Raw genomic sequence first — 23614 nt, 5'->3', positions numbered from 1 at the left:
GGACACGACTGAAGTGACTTAGCAGCAGCAGCAGCAGCTGATGGGTTCAAGGAGGGTCCCTCCACGGTGAAGGGCTGCTGCGAGATTCACTCTTTAAATATAACCTTCACGTCTGTGTGTGCAGGAGGTGGTGGAGGAGGGCCTCTCAACTCATTAGAAGTGACTTGGAGGCTGGGGCTGGGGCTTTCACCTCCTTTACACCAACCCCTTTCACACACAGCACCCAGCACACACAAGGCATGTGTGGCTGTCTGCTGCTGCTTGAGGCTCAGCGGTCTGTGGCTCCTCTGTGAAAGCTGGGATGAGAGACGAACCTTAGGATGTGCTCTGGCTGCTTAGTGCTGCTAACACACACCCCAGGGCCTGGGTTTATAAAAACGGAAGCTTATTATTATGCATGTGGATGCTACAGGACAGAAATTTAAATACGGCACACAAGACTGGCTTATCTCTGCCCCATGGTGTCTGAGGTGTCACCTGGGGAGACCAGAATATCTGAGAGGGTCTTGAACAATGGAACTGGTTCTTCCTTCACGTGTCTGGTGCCTGGGCTGAGATGACACAAAAGCCGGCCTGGTGGGCTCTCTACTGGAGTGCCTACACGCGTGGCCTCTTCACGTGGCTGGAGCTTCCTCCCAACCTGTGGCCCTGCGGTCATCAGATTTCTGACTTGGAGAGTCAGAGTCCCAAAAGCAAGTGTTTTGGTAAACAAGTCCTTTTCTGCCTGCCTTAGGGGCCTCAGAGAGTCATTTCCACCCCCTTTTATAGGTCAGAGCAGTCATAGACGCCTCCAGAATCCAGGGGAGAGAGGCCTGGCCTTTGGGGGACAGAGTGTCAAAGCACTTGAGGTCTCGCTGTAAGGCTGCCACAGGCCCCAGCTGTATGAAGCATCTCCCTCAGCATCAGAAACAGGGAGGTGATGGGTGGGAAGATGAGAAAATCCTTTGGCCACACAAAGCAGTGATAATGTTAAAAAAAGTTTTTAGCTTTGAGGGCCCCAACCCCGAGTCCTGAGAGCTCCCTGGTCCAATTCCTCTTTGTTGGGAGTGGCAACAAGGGTCCCTGGGGTGTCACCAGAAGTGCCACCCTGGGGGCCTGCTTTGGGTCTGGGCACAGGGTCTCACATTGGCTTCTGAGTATAAGGCTCATACCTCCACTCACATCCACCTAAGAATTGTGAAGAATTTTCCACTCGAAACTTCCTACAAGCAGCTCTTTCTGGTCCCCCAAGATCAATATTTCATAGAGCTTTTCTCTGATTTAGGGCTTCCCGGGTGTCACTAGTGGTAAAGAACTGGCCTGCAGATGCAGAAGACATAAGAGACATAGGTTCGATGCCTGGGTCAGGAAGATTCCCTGGAGTAGGAAATGACAACCCACTCCAGTATTCTTGCTTGGAGAATCCCATGGACAGAGGAGCCTGGTGGGCTACTATCCATGGGGTCACCAAGAGTCAGACACGACTGAAGGGACTTAGCATGCAAGCATGCACTCTCTTTGATTTGGCAGCATGACCCTCGCAGGGGCTCTCCCAGGGCAGCAAGGACTCATTGCATGGCCAGAGTCAGCAGGGCTTAGCTTGGATGCCCCACCCTCGTCCCAAAGCTTGACGTTGGCGGGAGAAGGGCACTCATGGGAGACGCGTCCTCAGATCCCGTGTCTGGCCTGGAGGAAGTTGGCCTTTGTTTGATCTTTTATCTGAAGCTCTGTGGGAAGTTTCAGTTTCCAGCTGGGGATGGTGATGAGTGTCTGTGAAATGCATCATCAATGAACTTCACCCCATGAACATGACTGTAAATGCCTTTGAGATAAGCATTATCTGAGCATCATCATGACTGCCAAGGAGCTAGTGAAAAGAACGTTGATGCTATTCTGGGTAGCCTTTGAAAAATCCAAATCATCTTTGCTGCTGCTGCTAAGTCACTTCAGTCGTGTCTGACTCTGTGCGACCCCATAGACGGCAGCCCACCAGGCTCCCCCGTCCCTGGGATTCTCCAGGCAAGAACACTGGAGTGAGTTGCCATTTCCTTCTCCAATGCATGAAAGTGAAAAGTGAAAGTGAAGTCGCTCAATCATGTCCGACTCTTAGCGACCCAATGGACTGCAGCCCACCAGGCTCCTCCATCCATGGGATTTTCCAGGCAAGAGTGCTGGAGTGGGGTGCCATTGCCTTCTCCACCAAATCATTGTTAGTTCCTTCCAGTTCACCAGCTCTGCGTGGCCGTGGGCTCAGGCTTGGTTGCCGCTGGAAAAGCATTTTTACCATTAGGCCATTCGGTCCAGGGGTGTTCTCAATGGGAGCAGCATGACTTAGGAAGGAATCTTCACTTACGACTCATGCCTGCAACTTGACCCTCCCAGGGGAGGCAGCCGATTCTGGTGCTGGAAAATAGCCGATGAGGACAATTCTCAGTTCTAAGTTCTGCTTCAAGCTGCTTTCAGAGTGGAGGAGCCCTCGTCAGCCTCTGGAACCTTAAGGAAGAGGCCTGCTGGGCACAAGGCTTGAGGCTTCATGAAGAAACGCCTTCCTGTGTCATCTTTAAAAGACTTCATTTGCATCTGGGGGTGATTCGAGATTAAAAAGGGGGACATGAAATCTAGAGGGTAAGTGAAGCAAAGAGTAGAAGGGGAGAGGACCAGGGAGAAGACACACCAGGAAATATGAATGGCACGTGCTCAAAATAACATCTCAGCTCAGTCAGACCCAAGACAATGTTGACTTATAATTTATTCCATCATGAATAAAATACTCAGTTCTGATCCACTCAGGTGAAAGAAATAATTGTGAAGGTATATCCATAGGCGGAAGCCCTTACAGAAATCCTGTGTGGAACTCTAAAATAATCACCCTCTGCCTTGTCTCATTCCTAGACAGCCCCACCCCATAGCGTGTCCAGTATTGGATAATTAGATCTGCGAGGCTTTGGCAAAGTCAGCTTTCTAATGTAAAGCATCCCGGTTGCAAAGGAGAACGCCCTTTGGTAAAAGCATGAGATAGGATTGTTGCCTGGTGGCTGTGAGTTCTCATCCTGGTTCCTCCCAGCCTGGTTTCCACACATCTGGGGCTGTGGATTGTTTATTTATTGTGTTTTTGGCTGCAGCACAGAGGTCAGGCACCTTTGCAAATTGCAGGCAGTGATGACTAAATCTCAGCATTTCTACCACCTCAAAAACCCTGGAGAAGAGAGTGTGTCACATATACACCCGGAAAAACAAGTTCCCAAATTTAAAAGAAATCAGAAACTACTGGTTGAGAAACACCAAACGTCTAGATGTTCTTCGGTTTTCACCTAGAAATGTACATTTTGGTTCTCTGTGCTAGGCTTGGCGCCTCCAGAGCTCAACTGTGTCTCTCTGGGTTTCTGGGAGAGCTCTCATGGTCCACACTTGGGTGGCCCACAGAGGACCTCAGTAATGGATGGGGCATTGGTAGCAACCTTGTGGGCAGGTCTCATGGTTCAGCCTGGCCAAGTAGCAGGTAAACTGAGGAAAGCAACTGTGTTTTCATGGACAAACAGGCTTACGCTTGCAAAAGAAAAAGGTTTCTGTGCTGGGAGCCCGGTGGTCAGCTCTGGAGGCTGAGGGCTGCAGGGAGGACCAGCTTCTCTGACTTTCTTAGACCAAGGATGGAGGATGGAGTGAGAGCCCTGGCCCACGGGGATGCACCCACGTGAGCACCCCAGCGCTGTCAGCAGTGGCTGGGTTTAGCTTCAGCAGAGTGGGCGCCCTGGGGAACCTTGTCATCCCTAGATTGGCTCCTACCACCCGGCACGCTCCATGCTCACTCCTTGGAAGAAAAGCTATGATGAAGCTAGACAGCATATTAAAAAGCAGAGACATCACTTTACAGACAAAGGTCCATCTAGTCAAAGCTATGGTTTCTCCAGTGGTCATGTATGGATGTGAGAGTTGCACTATAAAGAAGGCTGAGCACTGAAGAGTTGATGCTTTTGAACTGTGGTGTTGGAGGAGACTCTTGAAAGTTCCTTAGACTGCAAGGAGATCCAATCTGTCTATCCTAATGGAAATCAGTCCTGAATATTCATTGGAAGGACTGATGCTGAAGCTGAAACTATAATACTTTGGTCACCTGATGAGAAGAACTGACTCACTGGAAAAGACCCTGATGCTGGGAAAGATTGAAGGCAGGAGAAGAAGGGGATGAAGAGGATGAGATGGTTGGATGGCATCACCGACTCAATGGCCGTGAGTTTGAGCAACTCTGGGAGTTGGTGATGGACAGGGAGCCTGGCATGCTGCAGTCCACGGAGTCGCAGAGTCGGACACAACTGAGCAACTGGACGACAACCTGACAGTCTCAAGATGGGCAGGATTCCTCTGAGTTTCTCTGAGTTTGGGTTTTGGCATCTGCCCTTGATAAACAGAACACACCCTGCTGCCTCCTCCGCCCTGGATGGTTATGGCTCATGTTCCAACTTTCAAGATCGAGAGGACTTTTTTTAAAAATCACTTTACATTAAAAAAAATTGTAGATTTAATAATGTCTCAGCTTAAAGTTTTATTTTCTGAAGCCTCTTAGTAGCGCAGTGTGACAGAATGCCTAAAAAAACGAGGTACTTAATAGACCCAGGTGAACTGACAGCCCAGTGCTCCCTGCTTTCAAAAGTCCTCATTGTCTCCAGAGGGAACATGACTCAGTCCCTGTGAACACAGGCCTCTCCTCTCAGGGGACCATGTTCTCTGGGCAGCAGGGCCCACATCTGACTCATGGGCACCTACTCCTTTCTGCTTTCGGGTCAGCCCTCAGAGGACATGGAGACTGTGAACTAACTAAAGGGTGGGGTCACCTTCAGCCCTGTGCCCTTGGGTTGGATGCAAGCTGCCTTTGAAGCGGTCCTGATGACATGAGAAGGTCACTGGTGGCCCTCAAGACCGGGGTGCTTGGCATTGTACAGAGTTTGGGGTTCTGTGGATGTTTGTTTCCAAAGATGGCTACCAAAATTCTGCACACATTTTTGTTAAGTCACTTCAGTCATGTCCGACTCTTTGCCACCCTAAGGACTGTAGCCCTCCAGGCTCCTCTGTCCATGGGATTCTCCAGACGAGAATACTGCAGTGGGTTGCCATGCCCTCCTCCAGTGGGTCTCTCTGACCCAGGGATCAAACCCACGTCTCTGATGTCTCCTGCATGGGCAGTCGGGTTCTTTACCACTAGCACCACCTGGGAAAGCCTCAGATAGGGATTTCCTGGCAAATTCTGGCCAGTCCCTATTCTCTCTTTTTAAAAAATATTTATTTACTTATTTGGCTGTGCCAGGTCTTAGTTGCAGCCTGTGGGGTCTTCAATCTTTGTTGCAGTATGAGGGATCTAGTTCCCTGTCCGGGGATTGATCCCAGGCTCCCTGCGTTGTGAGCACAGAGTCTTAGCCATTGGACCACCAGAGAGGTCCCCCTATTCTCTTCTGAAATGTGGCTTCATCTCTTCTCTCATCTGAAGGTAGAGTCCTTTGCCTCTCTCCTTGAGACTCAGATGGCCCTTTGACCTGCTTTGCCAGCAGAAGAAGTGATGCTGTTTCATCTTCAAACCTGTGCATAATGGGTTTTTTTTCCGCCTTGAGGATGCAGATCCAGTGAGCAGGAGTGACCTGAAGCAACTGGTCACGTGTGAGCAGCTCTGGTTCCTGCCTGCTTCCTGTGAATGGATCACCCAGCACAGGACTTTTCCAGATCTGCAGGCTTGCATTGGACACTTTACAGGCTGGCTTCAGAACAAGCATTCTCAATCTCTGGAAAAGGAGGAATCGTAATCCTTTGATAATATTTTCCTAAGAGCAGTAAATCGTGTGTCCTCCTTTGTACGAAACCTTCCTCTCACAGTCTGGAGCAGTAGCTCAGCTTTTCACTAACTAGCAATGTGGCCTCAGCCTTCCTACCTGTAAAGGCAAGATGGCACAATCTATGTTTGGTGGAGATGCTGGAAAATTGAGGTCCCTGCTCCCTCTACCCCCCAACCAGCAGTGCTGGGCAGGGGCTTTGTGATGGCTGTGTCCATCTTCCTGGGGCCACTCGAGTTGGTCGGCCTCCTCTCCTGGCTTGCTCCGTTTTCTGGACCCAACCCCCATATGTCTTGGACTGAGACTGACTTTTCCCTGTCAACATTCAAGTCTGCGGTCACGTTCCTCCGTGGCTCCTGGGTTCCATGACTTGCCTTCCAGACAGGGTCCCTGCGGTGCCCTCCTGCCTGCCTGGGGGTTCTTGGGGAAGCCCCGCCCACTCGGTTCATCTTGGCTTTGAAGTTGAGACCCAGACACCCCTCAGCAGGCACCGTCCTTTGACTTCTTTCTAGAGAGGGGGTTGGCTATGTAGAGTCATTCATTTCTTGCCAAAATCATCTTGTGTGTTTCTGGCCAAGGTTAAGGAAAAGAAAGAACAGCAAACATCCTGGAAAAGAGCCCTTCTCTATGTTCTGAATTATCCTGAGCTTATTAGGTCTGTCCTTAAGTGAGACTCAATAGGAAAGCTCTCATATAAAATGTTCAGTTTGGAAAATCCTACCTCCCAGCCTCTCCTCCTCCCCAGGTCTGTCTCTGCTGCATATCTGTCTGTTGGCTCCACACCAGGCTCCCGGCCTGCTTATGCTCTTTGCATCTTCCCCTCTATCAAAACATGTTCTCAGGAAGGGCTCTTAGGAATCTGTGTCTATTTCGCTGCAAACCACCATGACCAAATGTTACTGTGTAATGCTGTGTGCTAAGTCGCTTCAGTCACATCCGACTCTTTGCAACCCCACGGACTGTAGCCCACCAGGCTCCTCTGTCCATGGGATTCTCCAGGCAAGAATACTGGGGTGGGTTGTTGTGCCCTCCTCTAAAGTTACTGTAATGAGTATTAAATACAATAGGGGATAAAGCTTGAAGTCAAAGGAATGACTCTCTAAATGTGGAATATTGACCTTGCCTGGCAAGCTGATACTGAATTGAAGGGTTGTGTAGTCAGAGTGAAAGAGTCTCACTATTAGAGAAACTAGGAGAGCCTCTAACCACCTGTGTTGATCACTAGCTACCTTTTGGAAGCCTACTCCAGAACTGAGCAGCAAATGCTGAGAACCTGCCCTGTGCTCAATCAGGTCACACACAGTAGGGCGTGCTGGTAGTGACCTTGACCTTGTCATGTTCCCTTGACTGTGCTCCTGCCTGGGCTTCTGGGAGCCCCTGTTCCTGTCACGTGGCACTTCCCATTGTCCATATATTCCCAGTGCACGCTTCTTCTTTTCCTCTCCTCCATGTGACTCTTGACTCTAACCCTGTGGTGCTTTATGTTAGGAGGGGAATTGAAACTGCATCTGGGGGGTCACCTGTCCCCGCTGGGCTCCCTCTTCCACTCTGAGCAGTGGATAACCCCTCCCCTAACCACAGCAGCTGGGACAACATTTGCAAAGTAAGAATGACTGGCACTGGAAAATTTGGGAGACCTCCTGCAAATGAGCCATCAAGGTAACTGAGATATAGTATCTTGTTCAGATTGAGTGTAAAGAAATTAGTTTTCTTTATCTTCACCTCTTGTTTTTACATGTCAGTTAGTCATACATTTTTGTGTGTGTGTTGATTTTAGAGCTTGGTTCTATGTGGGGATGATTTAATGAATGTTCCTGAGTCATTCACACTTTAATATGGAAGAATGAGGTGGAAGAGCACTTAATATCTGGAGAGTGTCCTGGTGGTTCCAGACATCATCAGAGCCACTCTGCTCATTGGTTGGGAGCAGAGTACGTGGATGTCCGGGGGTTCACTTCACATTACTCGGCTTCTACTTGTATAGAGAATTGAGGTTATGCGGCAGTAATGTGGCCAAAACACATCCCATCACTCTCACTCCCATGTTTAAACCATGACTTGTCAATGGTGCAGGGACTAAGACACAATTTTGAATGGATCCTGGGTCTAATATTATGGTTATGGACCAACTTCGCTGGTGGCTCAGATAGTAAAGAATCCACCTGCAGTGCAGGAGACCTGGGTTCGATCCCTGGGTCAGGAAGATCCCCTGGAGAAGGAAATGGCTACCCACTCCAGTATTCTTGCCTGGAGGATCCCTGGCAGGAATGGACAGAGGAGCCCGGTGGGCTACAGTCCATCGGGTGGCAAAGAGTCAGACACAACTTAGTGACTAACACGTTATGGTTCTGTATCAGGGAATAAACTCTGATAATATTTAACTGGAAATGTTTTCTGTCTTTTGCTAAACTTAGTAAACGTGGTAAATGATGCAAACTCTGCTAAGAGAAAGTGATTTTTTACAAAAAGAAGAGTCATCTTAAAAAGTTACAAACATAATTTAGTTCATGACGTGAAATTTCCTGATCAAAACAAATCTGTACTATAGATTTGAAAAATCATATGCATTTTCATCTGTAACTGGTGCTCCAGTCGCTTTCTTTCTCTTTTTAAAATTGAAGAATAGTCGATTTACAGTGTTGTGCCATTGGCTTTCTTAATGCAAGATTTAGGACATCTGCAAGGTCCCCCAAAATGAGCCCTGGGGTGGGGGTGGGTCTCCAGGGGGCTCTTGCCCCTGGTCCACCCGGGACTGCTTGGCTCCACCATTTCTTCTTCTCTTTTCATCCACCCATTCATCAGCCCATCTTATTGTTTTTAGGCATTTCTTAGAGAGCTGCACTTCTTTTAGGCATTCTGCATTCTGCACTTTAAGGCATTTCCAAGAGAGCTGGATGAAGCACAAGCTGGAATCAAGATTTCCAGGAGAAATATCACTAACCTCAGATGCACAGATGACAACACCCTTATGGCAGAAAGTGAAGAACTAAAGAGCCTCTTGATGAAGTGAAAGAGGAGAGTGAGAAAGTTGGCTTAAAACTCAACATTCAGAAAACTAAGATCATGGCATCTGGTCCCATCACTTCATGCAAATAGATGGGGAAACAATGGAAACAGTGAGAGACTTTATTTTGGGGGGCTCCAAAATCACTGCCGATGGTGACTGCAGCCATGAAATTAAAAGACGCTTGCTCCTTAGAAAAAAAGCTATGACAAACCTAGACAGTGTGTTAAAAAACAGAGACATCACTTTGCCAACTTTGTAGACCAAAACCTAGACAGTGTATTAAAAAGCAGAGACATCACTGTGCCATAGCTTTGTCTAGTCAAAGCTATGGTTTTTCCAGCAGTCATGTATGGATGTGAGAGTTAGACTATAAAGACAGCTGAATGCCAAAGAATTGATACTTTTGAACTGGGGTTTGGAGAAGACTCTTGAGAGTCCCTTGGACTGCAAGGAGATCCAACCAGTCCATCCAAAAGGAAATCAGTCCTGAGAATTCATTGGAAGGACTGATGCTGAAGCTAAAACTCCAGTACTTTGGCCACCTGATGTGAAGAACTGGCTCATTGGAAAAGACCCTGATGCTGAGAAAGATTGAAGGCGGGAGGAGAAGGGGACGACAGAGGATGAAATGGTTGGATGGCATCACCGACTCAATAGACATGAGTTTGAGTAGGCTCCGGGAGTTGGTGATGGACAAGGAAGCCTGGCGTGCTGCAGTCCATGGGGTCGCAAAGAGTCAGACACAACTGAGCGACTGAACTGAACTGAAGAGAGCTGCAGACATCCGTGCCCTGCATCCCTATCACGCCATCAACAGTTCAATATTTGTCATGGTCTTTTGTATAGTGTCAGTCGTACTACCTTGAATGTTGATATTGTCTGGAGTCTGAGGAGGAGGCAGCTCATTTTATTTTTACCTGCAGCCCCCTCTCTCCACAGGAATCAGATATAAGTCCATGGGGCACTGGACCAGAGACAAAGGAATCACAAGTTCAGACTACGTGTATCCAGCAAGAAACTAAAATTGCAGAGTAGGTTTTTGCAATCCTCCCAACATCCTGCATAATGTGAAAATAATAGGTCAATTAGTCAATATGGTTTTTTTTTTTTTTTTTTCAAAAAAGGCATCAGGCCAGCCTGCTGTTGGAATTCATACAGACTTGACAATGAACCATTGTCTGAACACTGAGCTTCTTAGCTGGTTCCTTTATTGAGGGGTTGGTGTAATAGGTATCTGAAGAAACTGCTCAGAAATCTCACGAGCCACTGCCAAACCATAGAGCTGTGGAACCGATCCTTCAGCTGCTTGAGCATCGTTCTGTAGGGAGTGGGCTGTGGAGTCAGGGAGCAGAGGCAGTGAGGCCTGCACTGAGCATCTTCCTACGCACTCAACAACCCCCTTGCCAGTCCTGGCAGGCCACGGATTTACAAGGGAAAACCCCCTTTGACAATCTGTAGCCATCAACGGGTGATTAACTAAAGTTGGCCACCCCTCCCAGGGAGCGGGTGGAGGGCTTTCATTTTAATAAGCTTGCCAATGCATTTATTTAGAAAGACAAAAAAGGTTCAGAGCGGGAATGCTCTAATTAATCTATCAGCCAACCTGGAGGAAGGAAGGGAAATCTTTTAAAACTATTTTATGGGGTATAGTTGCTTTCCAGGTGGCGCTAGTGGTAAAGAACCCACCTGTCAGTGCAGGAGACTTAAAAGACATGGGTTCATTTCCTGGGTCGGGAGGATCCCCTTGAGGCGGGTATGGCAACCCACTCCAGTATTCTTGCCTGGAGAATCCCATGAGCAGAGGAGCCTGGCGGGCTTCAGTCCACAGGGTCGTAAAGAGTCGGACACGACTAAAGCGACTTAGCACACACGCTTAGCCGCTTTACAGTGTCGTGTTAGTTTCTGCTGTACAGCAAAGTAGATCAGCTGTGTGTTTACATATATTTCCTCGTTTTTGGAGGAAAAGAAATCTTTGAAACAACAGTTGTGCATCCACAAAAAGCAGTTTTTTTACCTTTCGAGTATGAATTTATAACAATAAAGTCCATCTTTCTTTTGGCAGTCATTTCCTGCAATTATAAAACAATATAAAGCCTGACTATAAATAGGATAGGGTCAATGTTACTTCAGCAAAAGCACAAAAGTACTGAGCTGTGGATGACTGGGGAAAAAATAAGGCTTTATTTTCCATGCATTTTGCTGTATTTGCTAAACTCGTCCTAGAATTAATAATTTTATAGCCAGGATGAGGATAGGAGAGAAGTTTCATAATCTCAAAAGTGCTGAATGAGCAGGTTCTCAGAAACATTTGTAATTAGCCCTTGTTCTTCAACAATGTTAAAACTGTTTGCCTCTAGAAATAGTTCATTGGCTTTTGCCTTTGTTAATGCCATTAGTCTGTTTATGAGCTATGCTGCACTACCAACACAAAAAAACCCTCCGCCTAACATGTCAGACTTCTTTTCAAGTGGACCTAAGTTAATGAGGTGTAATGTAATAAAATCTTCTTTTAAAATTAAACTTTTGTGTTTCGTTTTGCTGAAAAATAAGTTTTCTGCAAAATTTAAGTCACATGATAAAGTACTTATAGAATATATATTAAAACATCAAATTAGGGAGAAACAGTGGCCTTCCCATGTCACTGTCCACGTCTCTCTTCTCCATCAACAGCACCCAGGTTTTTTAGGGGGGACTGTCACCTACAGGATTCACAGCTTAGGACTGGGTTTGGATTGATTAAGCCCACTGGTATACACAGCGATTATATTTTCTAAAGATGGCCATTCTTCTAGATGTTCTTCTAGTAGCTTGTTGCACTTCCATTAAGAGGCAGAGTCTGTGTACCTGCCTCTTGAACCTGGGTGTGTTTTTGTGACTGTTTCACTCAGTAGCATAGGGTGAAGTCACGCTGTGTGGTTTCTGAGGCTGGGTCACAAAACTGCCACTCACTCACTCTTTGTTCTCCTGGGACCCTGCCAGGTGGGCACTCTGACAGTTCTGAGACCTCCACGCTATGAAAAAGTGAAAGTGAAGCCGCTCAGTTGTGTCCGACTCTTTGCAACCCCATGGACTGTAGCCTACCAGGCTCCTCCAGCCAAGGAATTTTCCAGGCAAGAGTACTGGAGTGGGTTGCCATTTCCTTCTCCAGGGGATCTTCCCAACCCAGGGAACAATCCCAAGTCTCCCGCATTGCAGGCAGACGCTTTACCTTCTGAGCCACCAGGGAAGCCCTCCACTCTGTGAGGGAAGCCCAAACTGGCCCAGCTGGAGAGATCACACGGAGAAGCTCCAAGACTCTAGGAGGAGGGCCAGCTCCCAGTACCGACCACCCCTCCCCTACCTTTCCATCTCCCAGCCCCGTCTGACTGCAGATGTAGGAGGGACTCCAAGCCAGAGCTTACCCAGGTGAGCTTACTCAAATTCCTAACCCACAGAAACCAGGAGCCATAATGAAGTGATTGTTGTTTGAGTCCCTAAGTTGTGGATGACTTGCTATCCAGGGACCGATAGCCACGGAAGTGGGTCTCATCTCTTTGGCCACAGTGATTGTTGTAGGATGGACATGTGACCCAGTCCAGCCTGATCAGTGTAAGCCTGAAGCAGTTTGCTGGGAATGCTGGAATCCTTCGGGCTTGGTAGGTTGAGTACACAGGCTTGGGAAGATACTGTAGCTGTTGGACTGTAGCCAAGTGAGACAGCAGCAGGGGAAACCAACACGCACAGCAAGCCAAGCAGACAGAGGAATCATGATGACATCACCGTGCTCTGGATCAAGCTGCACCTGAAGCCACCACTTGATTTATTCATTACCTGCTGAAGTCATCTATGGTCAAAAATTCTGGAATTGCAAGTCACCATACAGATTGCAGAATTCAATACTTCTTATGATACCTGAACCTTTTCTATTTTTTTTTCTGATCCACGACCAGCTAGACATTAGACAATATTCAATGACAGGACACTCACAGCCATCTGGAGCATCAATTCTGTTTCCAAGGAGCTTTAATCGTTGAGCCAAAATCTGTCTCTCGACCACAGTTTTCACGAGGCAAATTGTGAATGTGTGTGCGTGGGCTCAGTTGCTCAGTTGTATCTGACTCTTTGTGACCCCCATGGACTGTACCCCACCAGGCTCCTTTGTCCATGGAATTTTCTAGGCAAGAATATTGGAGTAGGTTGACATTTCCTACTCCAGGAGATCTTCCCGATTGCATCTCCTGTATGGACCAGTGGATTCTTTACCGCTGTACCACCTGAGAAGGGTAAGTTTCAGCAAGTTGCTTAAGAAAGAATTTCATGAAATTCAAATCACCATGGTGGAGTGATGTGGGCTGGATGCTGTAATACTCAGCTTGATTGACAACTGTTTGATCACTTTCTGCTTAAAGAGCATTGATTCATTGATCAACCTAAATCAGCATCTGATAACAATGACTGAATCCAATAAGATAAAATTCGAAAAAGATAAACATAATTTTTTCCCTTTATTCCTCTCAAAATCAACCATATAAGTAGAAGAGAAATGAAAACTGATAGAATTCAGAGGTAACAGATACAGAAAGACTTAGAAATTTCACTTGTCAAAAAGGCTTGATGTAAGGCAAGAGGGTTATGTACTTCTTTCAAAAAGTTCTTGTGATCTTAGATTATTTCAGCAGAAGCACAGTGTCCAAAACATGGCTGGTGACTCTCTTTTCTCTGTGCTGTTTGGACTTACTCTGGAGTACAATGCCGGCTCTGTGGATGCCACATGCTAAGAAAGAAACTGACCAGTGTATGTTTAGAAGCAACTGGGGAATAGTGAGAAAAGCTGAAATCTTATCATAAGAGACATGGTTGAAGGACATGGACATGTGCCTGGAAACGACTCTATGTAACATCTGGGCTTCTGGAAAGTCTGATCAAGTCACTATTTTATCCTTTCAGGGGAAGCCCCCTGGGGGAAGATTCACAATAGCCTGCCAAGTGAGAACTTTAAAAAGCTTCATCTTCTAACATATCTCTGCCTTCATCTGCAGGACTGGAAAATCCTTGAGGTGCTGATGGGAGCCCCAGAACCATTTCCTGACAGAAATCACTGAAACTGAGTAACTTGAAAAACTTTTGAGTTTACAGATTCCTCTGAGGAACATGCATCCCATGTAGAGAAGCCCTGTCCATTCATTTCCTTCTGCCTGTTTCCTCTTCTCCAGAGAAGCAAATATTACAAAGCCATTGCTTGAAATTGCTAAGCATGAAGGGTTATTTTTGTAGAGATTTTCTTTCTCTTTCTCACTTTCAGAGCAGTGCAAAGATCATTAAAACCTTCTCTTTTGCTGGCAGTTTTTTTTTTTTCCATCTTTTCCTTAATACATTTTTTGTTTCCTTCCCTCTTTCTGGTCTCTTCTTGCCTGCCTCTCCTTCCTCAACAAGGAAAGAAGGCAGGGATGCGGTGGCAGGGGTGTCAAGGCTGGGGAGCATGGCTGGAGGGAGGCTTGAACTGGCCAGGGGCTCTTTCTGTTTCTTCCTTGACCTCTGATCTTCCCTTCCTGCCCATGCTCCCTCTGCCGGGTCCCATCTTTTTTGTTGTTGTTGTTGTTTATTTTTAATTGGAGAGTAATTGCTTTACAATATTGTGTGAGTCTCTGCCATACATGAACATGAATCAGCCATAGGTATACATACGTTCCTTCCTTCTTGAACCTCCCTCCTACCTCCCACCCCATCCCACCCCATCCCACTTCACTGGTTGTCACAGAGCACCAGGCTGAGCTCTCTGTATCATACAGCAAATTCTCACTGGCTGTCTGTTTTACATATGGTAATGTATATGTTTCAACACTCCTCTCTAAATTTATCCTGCCCTCTCCTTCCCACACTGTGTGCACAAGTCTGTTCTCCATGTCTGCATCTCCATTGCTGCCCTACAGATAGGTTCATCGGGGTCCCAACTTCACTCCAGAATTCTGAAGATTGTATGACACTCAGATAGGAGTCTCTATGTGATAGCCATGCTGACTTCACAGGAGAGATCTGGGCATTGGGAGTTGGTGGTTACTTGTGTAGGTCCTGAGCTTTGATAAAATACGATTTCAATGAACATTTGATGTCAGCTTGAATTGTAACTGAAATTATTTTTAGTCTTATCTCTACAAATGGATTATACATGTCTCGTGGGTTGAGGTTTCATGCTATATTACCTTTGTGCCTTTCACAGGAAATGGTAACACAGCTAATATTATTGCCTCTGCCTTGTGTAAACTATTGGTATCTCTATGTGTGCTGTGTGCTCAGTCACTCAGTGGTATCCAACTCTTTGCAATCCCAGTTCTCCAGGCTCCTCTGTCCATGGAATTCTCCAGGCAAGAATACTGGAGTGGGTTGAAGATGAGACTAGATATATATCCACCAAAGGAAAGGAAATCAGAGTCGTAGAGAGATATCTGCACCCTCATGTTCGTTGTAGGGTTATTCACTGTAACGGAGATTTAAGAAACAAGGTAAGTGTCCATCAACAGATGAATGGATAAAGAAGATGTATATTACATATATAATATATATGAAGTGAATACAAGTGTTAGTCATTCAGTCGTGTCTGACTCTTTGCAACCCCGAGGACTGTAGCCCACCAGGCTCCTCTGTCCATGGGATTCTCCAGGCAAGAATACTGGAGTGGTTTCTCCATTTCCTTCTCCAGGGGATCTTCCCCATCCAGGGATCAAACCCACGTCTCCTGCATTGTGGGCAGATTCTTTACCGTCTGAGCCACCAGGGAAGCCTATATAATGAACTATTATTCAACCATAAGAAAGCAGAAAATTTTGACATTTGTGACAACTTGGACTGACCTTGAGGGTGTTAAGTAAAATAAGTTAGAGAAGACATACTGTATGACCTCACTTCCATGTGGAATCTGAAAAAACTGAAGTCATACAATCGGAGTGGAGTGGTGGTCACCAGGAGAGGGGGGTGGGGGAAAGCGTTCACATTTCTAGTTAGAAGACGAATGAGTTCTGGGGATCTAATGTGCAGCATGGTAATTGACGTTGATACCATGTACGATACATTTAACAAGTGTTAAGAGAGTAGATCTTCCATGTTCTCTCCACAGGAAAGAAATCGTAACTATACGTGAGGGAGGTATCAGCTAACCCTAAGGTGGTGATCATTTTACAGCCTACAAGTACATCATGTCAGCACATTGTCCACCTTAACCTTATGCTGTGATGTGTCAATTACATTTCAGTAAAGCTAGAACAACAACAAAAAAGATAACTCCAAGTGATCAGCTCCTGGATGACTGAGAGTCAGTTAATAATCGTAGGAAGTGAGAGCACAGGTTATGGAGTCAACTGCCAGACTGGAGCTGAGCTCATGTCACAGCTAGCAGATGTGTCACCGTGGCTGAGTCCCTGGGCTGCGTCCCAGTCTTCCCACGCAGAAAGTGGAATCAGACTGTATCACGAGGCTTTGCTGTTTAGTTACTAAGCCGTGTCCGTCTCTTTGTGACCCCAGGAACTATAGCCCGCCGGGCTCCTCTGTCCATGGGATTTCCCAGGCAAAAATACTGGAGTGGGTTGCCATTTCCCTTCTCCAGGGGATCTTCCTGATTCAGGGATCGAAACTATGTCTCCTTCATTGCAGGTAGATTCTTTACCACCGAACCACTTGGGAAACCCATCGTGAGGTTTATGAGGGTTAAATGAAATAATTTATGCAAAGCAGTTAACCAAGTACCTGAGGCCCATACTCAAAAATGTTCATTGTTGGGACTTGCCTGGTGCTCCAGTGGTTGGGACTTCACCTTCCATTGCAGGGGGTACGGGTTTGATCCCTGGTCGGGAAGCTAGGATCCCCCATGACTCATGGCCAAAAGATCAAAACAGAAACCAAGCAATATTGTAACAAATTCAAGAGAGACTTTAAAAATGGTCCACATAAAAAAAGATTCTTAAAAAAACTGTTAGTTATTGCTATTTTCCTGAATATGGTCTTTACCTATATTTTGGGGAGCCTCCAAAATTCCCAGCAGGAAGCACAGTTTGCATCAGACCCAGCTGTGTCTTAGACACCAGCCCCTTCTTCCCATCGATGCTGCAGTGCAGCTTGTTGTCACAACACAAGGGGATTAGGCGTTCCACGAAGGAAAAACACGTGGAGACCCTCCAAACATCCGATTCCCATGAATGTCTTACCAAAAGGGAATTGAAATGACCGACTGAATTTATTCAGTGTATTTGTTGCCAATTTGTGGATTTTCTTCATGTTCTATCCCATGTTCCAGTGTGTCCGGTGGTCTTAAATACCGTTTGGCCTGATTTCGTTTATGAAAATCAGGTGCAACCGAGCTGCCTTAAGCAAATGAAGTGCTCATTCCTTCCAGCCTCCAACCTTAAGCCTAATGTTATATGTTCCATACTCCAGCTTCACTTCCTTGCTGACATGCGTCCTCCCAGTTCTGCCGGCCCAGCGCCTAAGGGATGGACATCTGTCAGTCGACCGGGGCTGGAGGATGGTGACCAGAGGTCCAGGGCTTTATTTGATGACAGCATGGTGTGTTCAAAGGATTCCAGATCTGCAGCAGGCGAGCCAATGCAATTCTCATGAATGGGAGCCTGTTCAAGGGGCTCAAGAAGGGGAGCTCATCATTTGTCTAAAAAAGGAGAGTGCTCTCCGGCAAGGGTCCGGGTGGGAACCCTGCTTTTTCTCTGTGTCGACAACCTGTTGAACCACCCCCGGCCTCCAGGAGGGGAGCACAAAGGGCCTTGTCTGGTGGTAGCCACCCTGGCTCCATTTGGCATAAAACCCACAAGAAGAAATGTACAGAGAAAACTATTCAGGAGTGGGAACGGGGTGTGTTTCAGACGTGAAGTCTGCAGAGAAAAATCTGTAGACTTTTTTTTTTTTTTAAAGAAAACAAGCCCCTGGAAATGAACTTTTGGAGAGAGATCGTTTATGCAGGAAATCTTCCCAGAAGGAGAAAAAAGAAACCAAGCTAAGAAGCAATCCAAATGAGAACATCCCCTCCCTGCTTCACAAGGAACAAAAGTGGGAGGTGGAAGTTGAGATGTGAAAAGCTCACTGAAGCTCAGCTGGGGCCCTGGGTGGGCTGAGCGGAAATCCAGTGAGAACTGTCCTCAGTGCGGGTTCTGTGTCTGTGTAGCCACTGCTCTGGGCCCTCACCTCTCCTTGTGGCTGAGGAAATCCTGCAGTGAGTGACCACGTGCCCCTGGGCTGTTTGTGCTTCCATTCATCGTCTCTTCTTTCCCCTTCCTTTTTCTCCACTGTCTGGACACTCACCCTTTCCTTGACGCTCCCCTCGCCCCCATTTTGGGGGGTGTGTGTGTGTGTGTGTTTTAATTGAAGTGGAGTTGATTTACAATGTTGTGTTAGTTTCAGGTGTACAGCAATTTTTTTTTTAAACCTTGTAAGTAAACCGAGAAGAGAATACAGAGCATAGAATAGAAGAGAAGAGCTGCTGCTGCTGCTAAGTCGCTTCAGTTGTGTCCGACTCTGCGACCCCATAGACGGCAGCCCACCAGGCTCCTCCGTCCATGGGATTTTCCAGGCAAGAGTGCTGGACTGGGGTGCCATTGCCTTCTCTGAGAAGAGAAGAGAGAATAGAATTTAAGAGGCAGGACAGGAGAGTGAGCTCAGGGAACATTCCAGGCCCCTGGATTTTGGAGTCATGTGCAGTGTTACCACCATCTCTGCTGCCCCCACCCTGAGGGGCAGCAAGGCTGAGGGCCTGGACCCAATGGACTCCAATCTGGGTGTTTTGCTCACAAGATGCAGAAATTAGGGAACTGCAGAAATCTGATGTGCAATGAGCAGCCGGAAGAAATCCTTCTGCAAACTGAAGTGTAGAACTCCCGGCTCTGAGATGCCCAAGCAATTTGGTCAATTGGGCATCAGTGCCAAGTCAAATGATTTGCTACCTCTCACAGAGAAAATGATCTGTTTGTTCATTGATTTAGTAAGGGCTGCAGCACATACCTGTGCCCTTGTGTGCCTCCTGGGAAGTACAAAGCATTGTGCACCCTTAATGTTCTGAAAGTTTCAGAGATGAGATAAGATTGTCAAGCAAGTCAAGATTGATGATTGTCAAGCAGCCTTTTTCACCTCCAGGGAAGGTGTCCCCTCCACCAGGAGCAGATGCCAACCATCTGAGTGGTCCTGGGGGGCCAAGAAAGACCCAACCCACACAGGTGCTGGAGGGGGCCAAGCTCTCCCGCATAGAGAAGACAGAACCCCAGTCTCAGGAGTGGGCCCCAGGCCCCATGATCAGCAGCCAAGGAGGCCCTGTGAGATTTCCAGAATCCTTCCTGAATTAGCCTGGGGGAAGGTGAATCCAAGCAGGGTCTGGAGGCTGGTGGGTAGAACCTGGTGTCAGGGGAGGCTTGCAGGAAGGGCCCAAGACCACTGGGCCCACAAGCTGAGCTCAGGGCATGTGGAGGGAACTGGGGAAGCTGCTGGAGGGGGTGAGGGAACCAAACAGGGCAGTTCTGGGCTCCCATTCAGAGCTGGAGGCGAGGTGTAGGGAAGAAGAGGGAAGTCTGGACAGTGTTCTGAGTGGACACTGCTCTGAGCAGAATTGTGTCCCCCAGCCCCCAAAGATGCATTGAAATCCTAGCCCTTGCACTTGTGAAGGGACCTGATTTGGAAATAGAATCTTGGCAGTGAAATGGAGTTAAAATGAGGTCATTAAGTCCATGTGACTGGGGTCCTTGTAAGAAAAGGAGAAGGAACACAGAGACAGATGGACCCAGAGGGAGAAGAATCCTGTGAAGACAAGGGGGAGAATGGCATGACGATGCAGGTCAGCGCCTCGTGTCTACCAGCGGGGACCCCGAGACTGCTGGGGACACAGACGCCAGGAGGCGAGCAGGGCACAGACCCTCCAGAAGAGCTTCGAGAGACGGTGGCCCTGCAGACTCCTCGATTTGGGGCTTCCAGAGCTGAAAGAGATTAAGTGCCTGGTGCTTTGCACAGGCGGCCTTGGAGACAAACACAGGGAGGGTGGTTGGGTGCCTCCCTTTGAAATGGGACCACTTTGGTGCCATGCACGGGCCCAGCGACCCGGGATACCGTGTCCTGTGGCTGCAGGAGCAGATGTGTCACACCCCCCGGGACCTTTTGTGGCACCAGCAAACTTGCTTTTGAGACAATTCCGGTCATGCCATTGATGGCTGTCTTCCCTGACTGAGGGCTCCCTCCGCGTCTCCATACACAGTGAAAGCGGTTGATCGCACTTCCTCCAAAATAGCACCAGATGTTTAAGGGTGCCCCAGCCCATTCCCAGTACATGCTGTTTCCCATTGACAAGGTTTTCCTGTCTACATGCTCCTTCTCAATCTCTATGAAGATATCATCAAAAATTCATTGAGCACATCTTCAGGGAAACACATTTACCGAAGACCTACGTTCAACTGAAAACAGTAAGACTTGAAGTAACGGGTCAAAACATAGCCTAAAAGGCCTTTGTAATTCATTGCAGATGGTCCCTGTGTTTGCAAGGGGCTTGGTGAGGGGGGGCGGGTGGTTCCTGCAAAATCAGACACTCAACTGAGCGACTCAGCCACTGGAAGTCAGAGGCAGGAGCAGAAACCACAGGGATGGAAACTCAAGTGAGAAAGGGGACTTTATTAGAAACCCAGAGGCACTGCTGGACTTGCCCAGGGCTCTCAGAGTACAGCAGAGCATGACAGAACTGAAAAAGAACTGTTGTTTGATTTTAAAAAGTGGAGTGGTTAGCAGGTGCAAATCATAACTTTTCAAGACTTCTTTATGCTTAGTTCATAATCGAGCTCTATTTTTGTTATCAGTGACTTGTGCAGGGGTGGGCAGGGGGCTCAGTCTTCTCTGCTTTGGGGTCTCTCAAGGTGGCCCAAATTCTGAAACGTCCCATGGAATTGAGGCCGCCCTGCCCTGGGCCTGGGACAGGCCTTTGGAGGAGGGGGTCTTCCCCCCCACGCCCCCGACGCCCGGGTCAGCATGTCTGCAGGCCCGTCCTGGTGGGCAGGCTTCCTCAGCTTCTCAGGGTGGGAGGGGAGGAAGGTGCTTGTCCCATTTATACAGCGCGGTTCTACCTTAATTGCTCACCTCTCCATCTCAGACACACAGTTCAGACAAACAACTCTTCCTGGTGGATCAGGCCCACCACTGGTTTCATAAACCTCAGCCAGAGAGAATTCAAGATGTCCAGAGAGGAGGAAAGACAGCGTGGCAGATAATGCTATATTTAAAATGGATCACCAATAAGGCCCTACTGTGTAGCACATGGAACTCTGCTCAATGTTATGTGCCAGCCTGGATGGGAGGCGGGTTTGGGGGAGAACAGATACATGTATATGTATGGCTGAGTCCCTTCGCCTTTCACCTGAAACCATCACAACATGTCACTTGTCTATACCCCAATATAAGACAAAAAGTTTAAAAAGAAAAGAGGGCGGATTCCAGAGCTGGACTTCATGGCTTCCCATCCTGACTCCACTGCATACTGATTAAACACTAACCACGTTATTAATCCCCCTGATTCAATGAACATGAACTTGGGTGAACTCCGGGAGATGGTGAGAGACAGGGAGGCCTGGCGTGCTGCTGTCCCTGGGCTCGCAAAGAGTCAGACACGACTCAGCAACTAAACAACAGCAACAACCTGCATCCATCCCCTCAGCTGTCAGATGGGCAGAGACTAGCCCCTACCTCGTAGGGCTTCTGCGAGATTAAATGAGCCACTGAATACCATGCCTGCATAGATACCAGCTAAAATTACGAGAAATCCTTCAGGGAGCCTGTCACCTTCTGGATCAGAGAAGGTGGAGAGTCCCTATAGAAGTGTGTTAACAGTGCAAGAGCTGGGAAGCTGGCCAAGAGCATCTCCTACTGAGGGCCAGGCACTAGGTCATGGTCAGCAAAGGGAATGGAGGGCAGGATGGTACCGTTAAAGACTCGATGGTCAATATAGATGGAGGGGTTGCCTCGGCTCCTGGGACAGCTGCTTGGTCCTCAGATGACGGACTCCATGTGGAAGTTATGAGAAGATCACCATAGAAAGTGCTTTATGAGAGTGGCCTGAGTCATTCCCAGATAAGACTGTGAAGCGGGGTCGGTCCCATGGGAACTGGGTTAGGCCATGGACATCAAAACGGACTTGATTCTAGAGAACTGAAGGAATCCTTCTCTCCCATGTTGGCATCTCCAGCCCGTCTTTTTTGAGAAAGTGAGTCATGGGAGGCAAAGTCTGATGACCTTGACCCCTTGATGCAGACCTCCTTGCTTTGCCGGAAGTTTCTGGAGCTTGCAGACGTGTAAGGAGAGCAGAGCCTCCCTGCTTTGGAAACAGTGAATCCAGACTGCTCAACTTGGCCCAGGGCGGGGGAGAGGAGAAAGGTCGACTGAAAGTTCAGCCTCATTCTCAGCATGTTCTCCTTAATTTTCAAGCCCACCCATCCACAGATAAGGAATTAGAGGCTCAGAGGGGTTAGTTTGCCATAGTCACACAGTGAAAGGCTGAGTTGGGCGAGGCTGGCAGATGAGGCTAAGGCCTGCTCCCTGGTTTTGAGTCACGTTTTTTTTTTTTTTTTTTGTGGGGAGGGAGGTGGAATGCTGGAAGCTTCCTCCAGCCCCACCAGGAACTTTCTGAGCCCACACGCAGGGCAGTTCAGCCAGACTGGGACAGCTGAGGGGTCACTGTCTGGGGATGTGTCCAGGTAGGAACACAGGGGTTAATCACTCCTGCTTGTGAAGTTCAGGGTCAGGGTCTGTAATGGGCCACCAGGCAGCCCTGTTGCCGGGGCTCAGGCTTAGGATGAGGCCACTGGGCTTTGCTGCACAGGTGCTGTCTCCAGTTGGTTGTAATTCAAAGCCCGCAATGCTACAGAGAGTCCCTGGCGGGAATGAGTCTCAGTTGCCCATAGCAACAACTAGCCCATGGGCACCCTCTTCATCAGCTTTTCTCCACTCCCTGGATGGCCTTTCCCATTCCTTACTCTGGATCCTCCCTGCAGTCCCCTCTCTGATAAACCAGCACGTCTCTGGAGACGGTTTCCCTGATAGCAACAGCTCACTGCACCTGTCCGCCCACAGGGCCGCGAGGCCCAGAAGTGGCTCAAACAACAGCCCAGGTGCGGCTGGGAAGGCGTTTCTTAGATATGATTCATAACTACGACCAGCAGACTTTGAGTAAAGAAAACCATCCTTCAGAGTATGGGTGAGCCTCATCCGACGAGTGGAAGGCCTTAAGAGCAAAGACAGGGTTCCTGAAAGAAGGGGCCTTTCTGCCTCAAGACTGAAACATGGATGCCCCCAGCTTCCAGCTAGCTGCCTGTGGGACTCGAACTCAAGACCAGGACAGCAGCACCAGCGTTCACCTGGGCTTCCTGCCCTGCGTGCGGATCTCAACGCTGCCCAGCACACACACAAGCCAGTCCCTAAAAATGAGCCTCCTGTCTACACACTCACACACATACTCACTCACACACATACACACATACTCACTCACACATATACACACTCAAACATACTCACACACACACACTTACACACACATGCACATGTGCACACACACTCACACACATACTTATACATATACATACACACACTCACACACTCACACACACATATACACACACTCACACACACATGTGCATGCACACTCACACGCACACTCACATATACACATTCACACACATGCTCACACACTCACTCTCTCACACACACACACACACACACAGACTCATCCCATGAGCTGTCACCTTCTCTGTGCTATGGCAGCACTCAAGACCTCTGTTTCCTTTCTGATGAACTCCGTGTGTTACTTCATTACAGTATT

At 47.9% G+C, this 23614-nt stretch overlaps 1 pseudogene; it reads right to left on the bottom strand.

The window, feature by feature from the left end:
* The window catches only part of LOC147366422 (cytosolic arginine sensor for mTORC1 subunit 2-like), a 148077-nt pseudogene extending 129263 nt beyond the window's left edge, over positions 1-18814 (bottom strand).
* Between the last annotated feature and the right edge of the window lie 4800 nt (positions 18815-23614).

The sequence above is a fragment of the Bos grunniens genome, chromosome 9 (assembly GCF_055505025.1).
Source record: "Bos grunniens cultivar Pamir isolate PY7600 chromosome 9, Bosgru_T2T1.0, whole genome shotgun sequence".
Taxonomy (NCBI): Eukaryota; Metazoa; Chordata; class Mammalia; order Artiodactyla; family Bovidae; genus Bos; species Bos grunniens.
The sequence above is the reverse complement of the archived record's forward strand: the minus strand, read 5'-3'. Positions and strand labels throughout refer to the sequence as shown.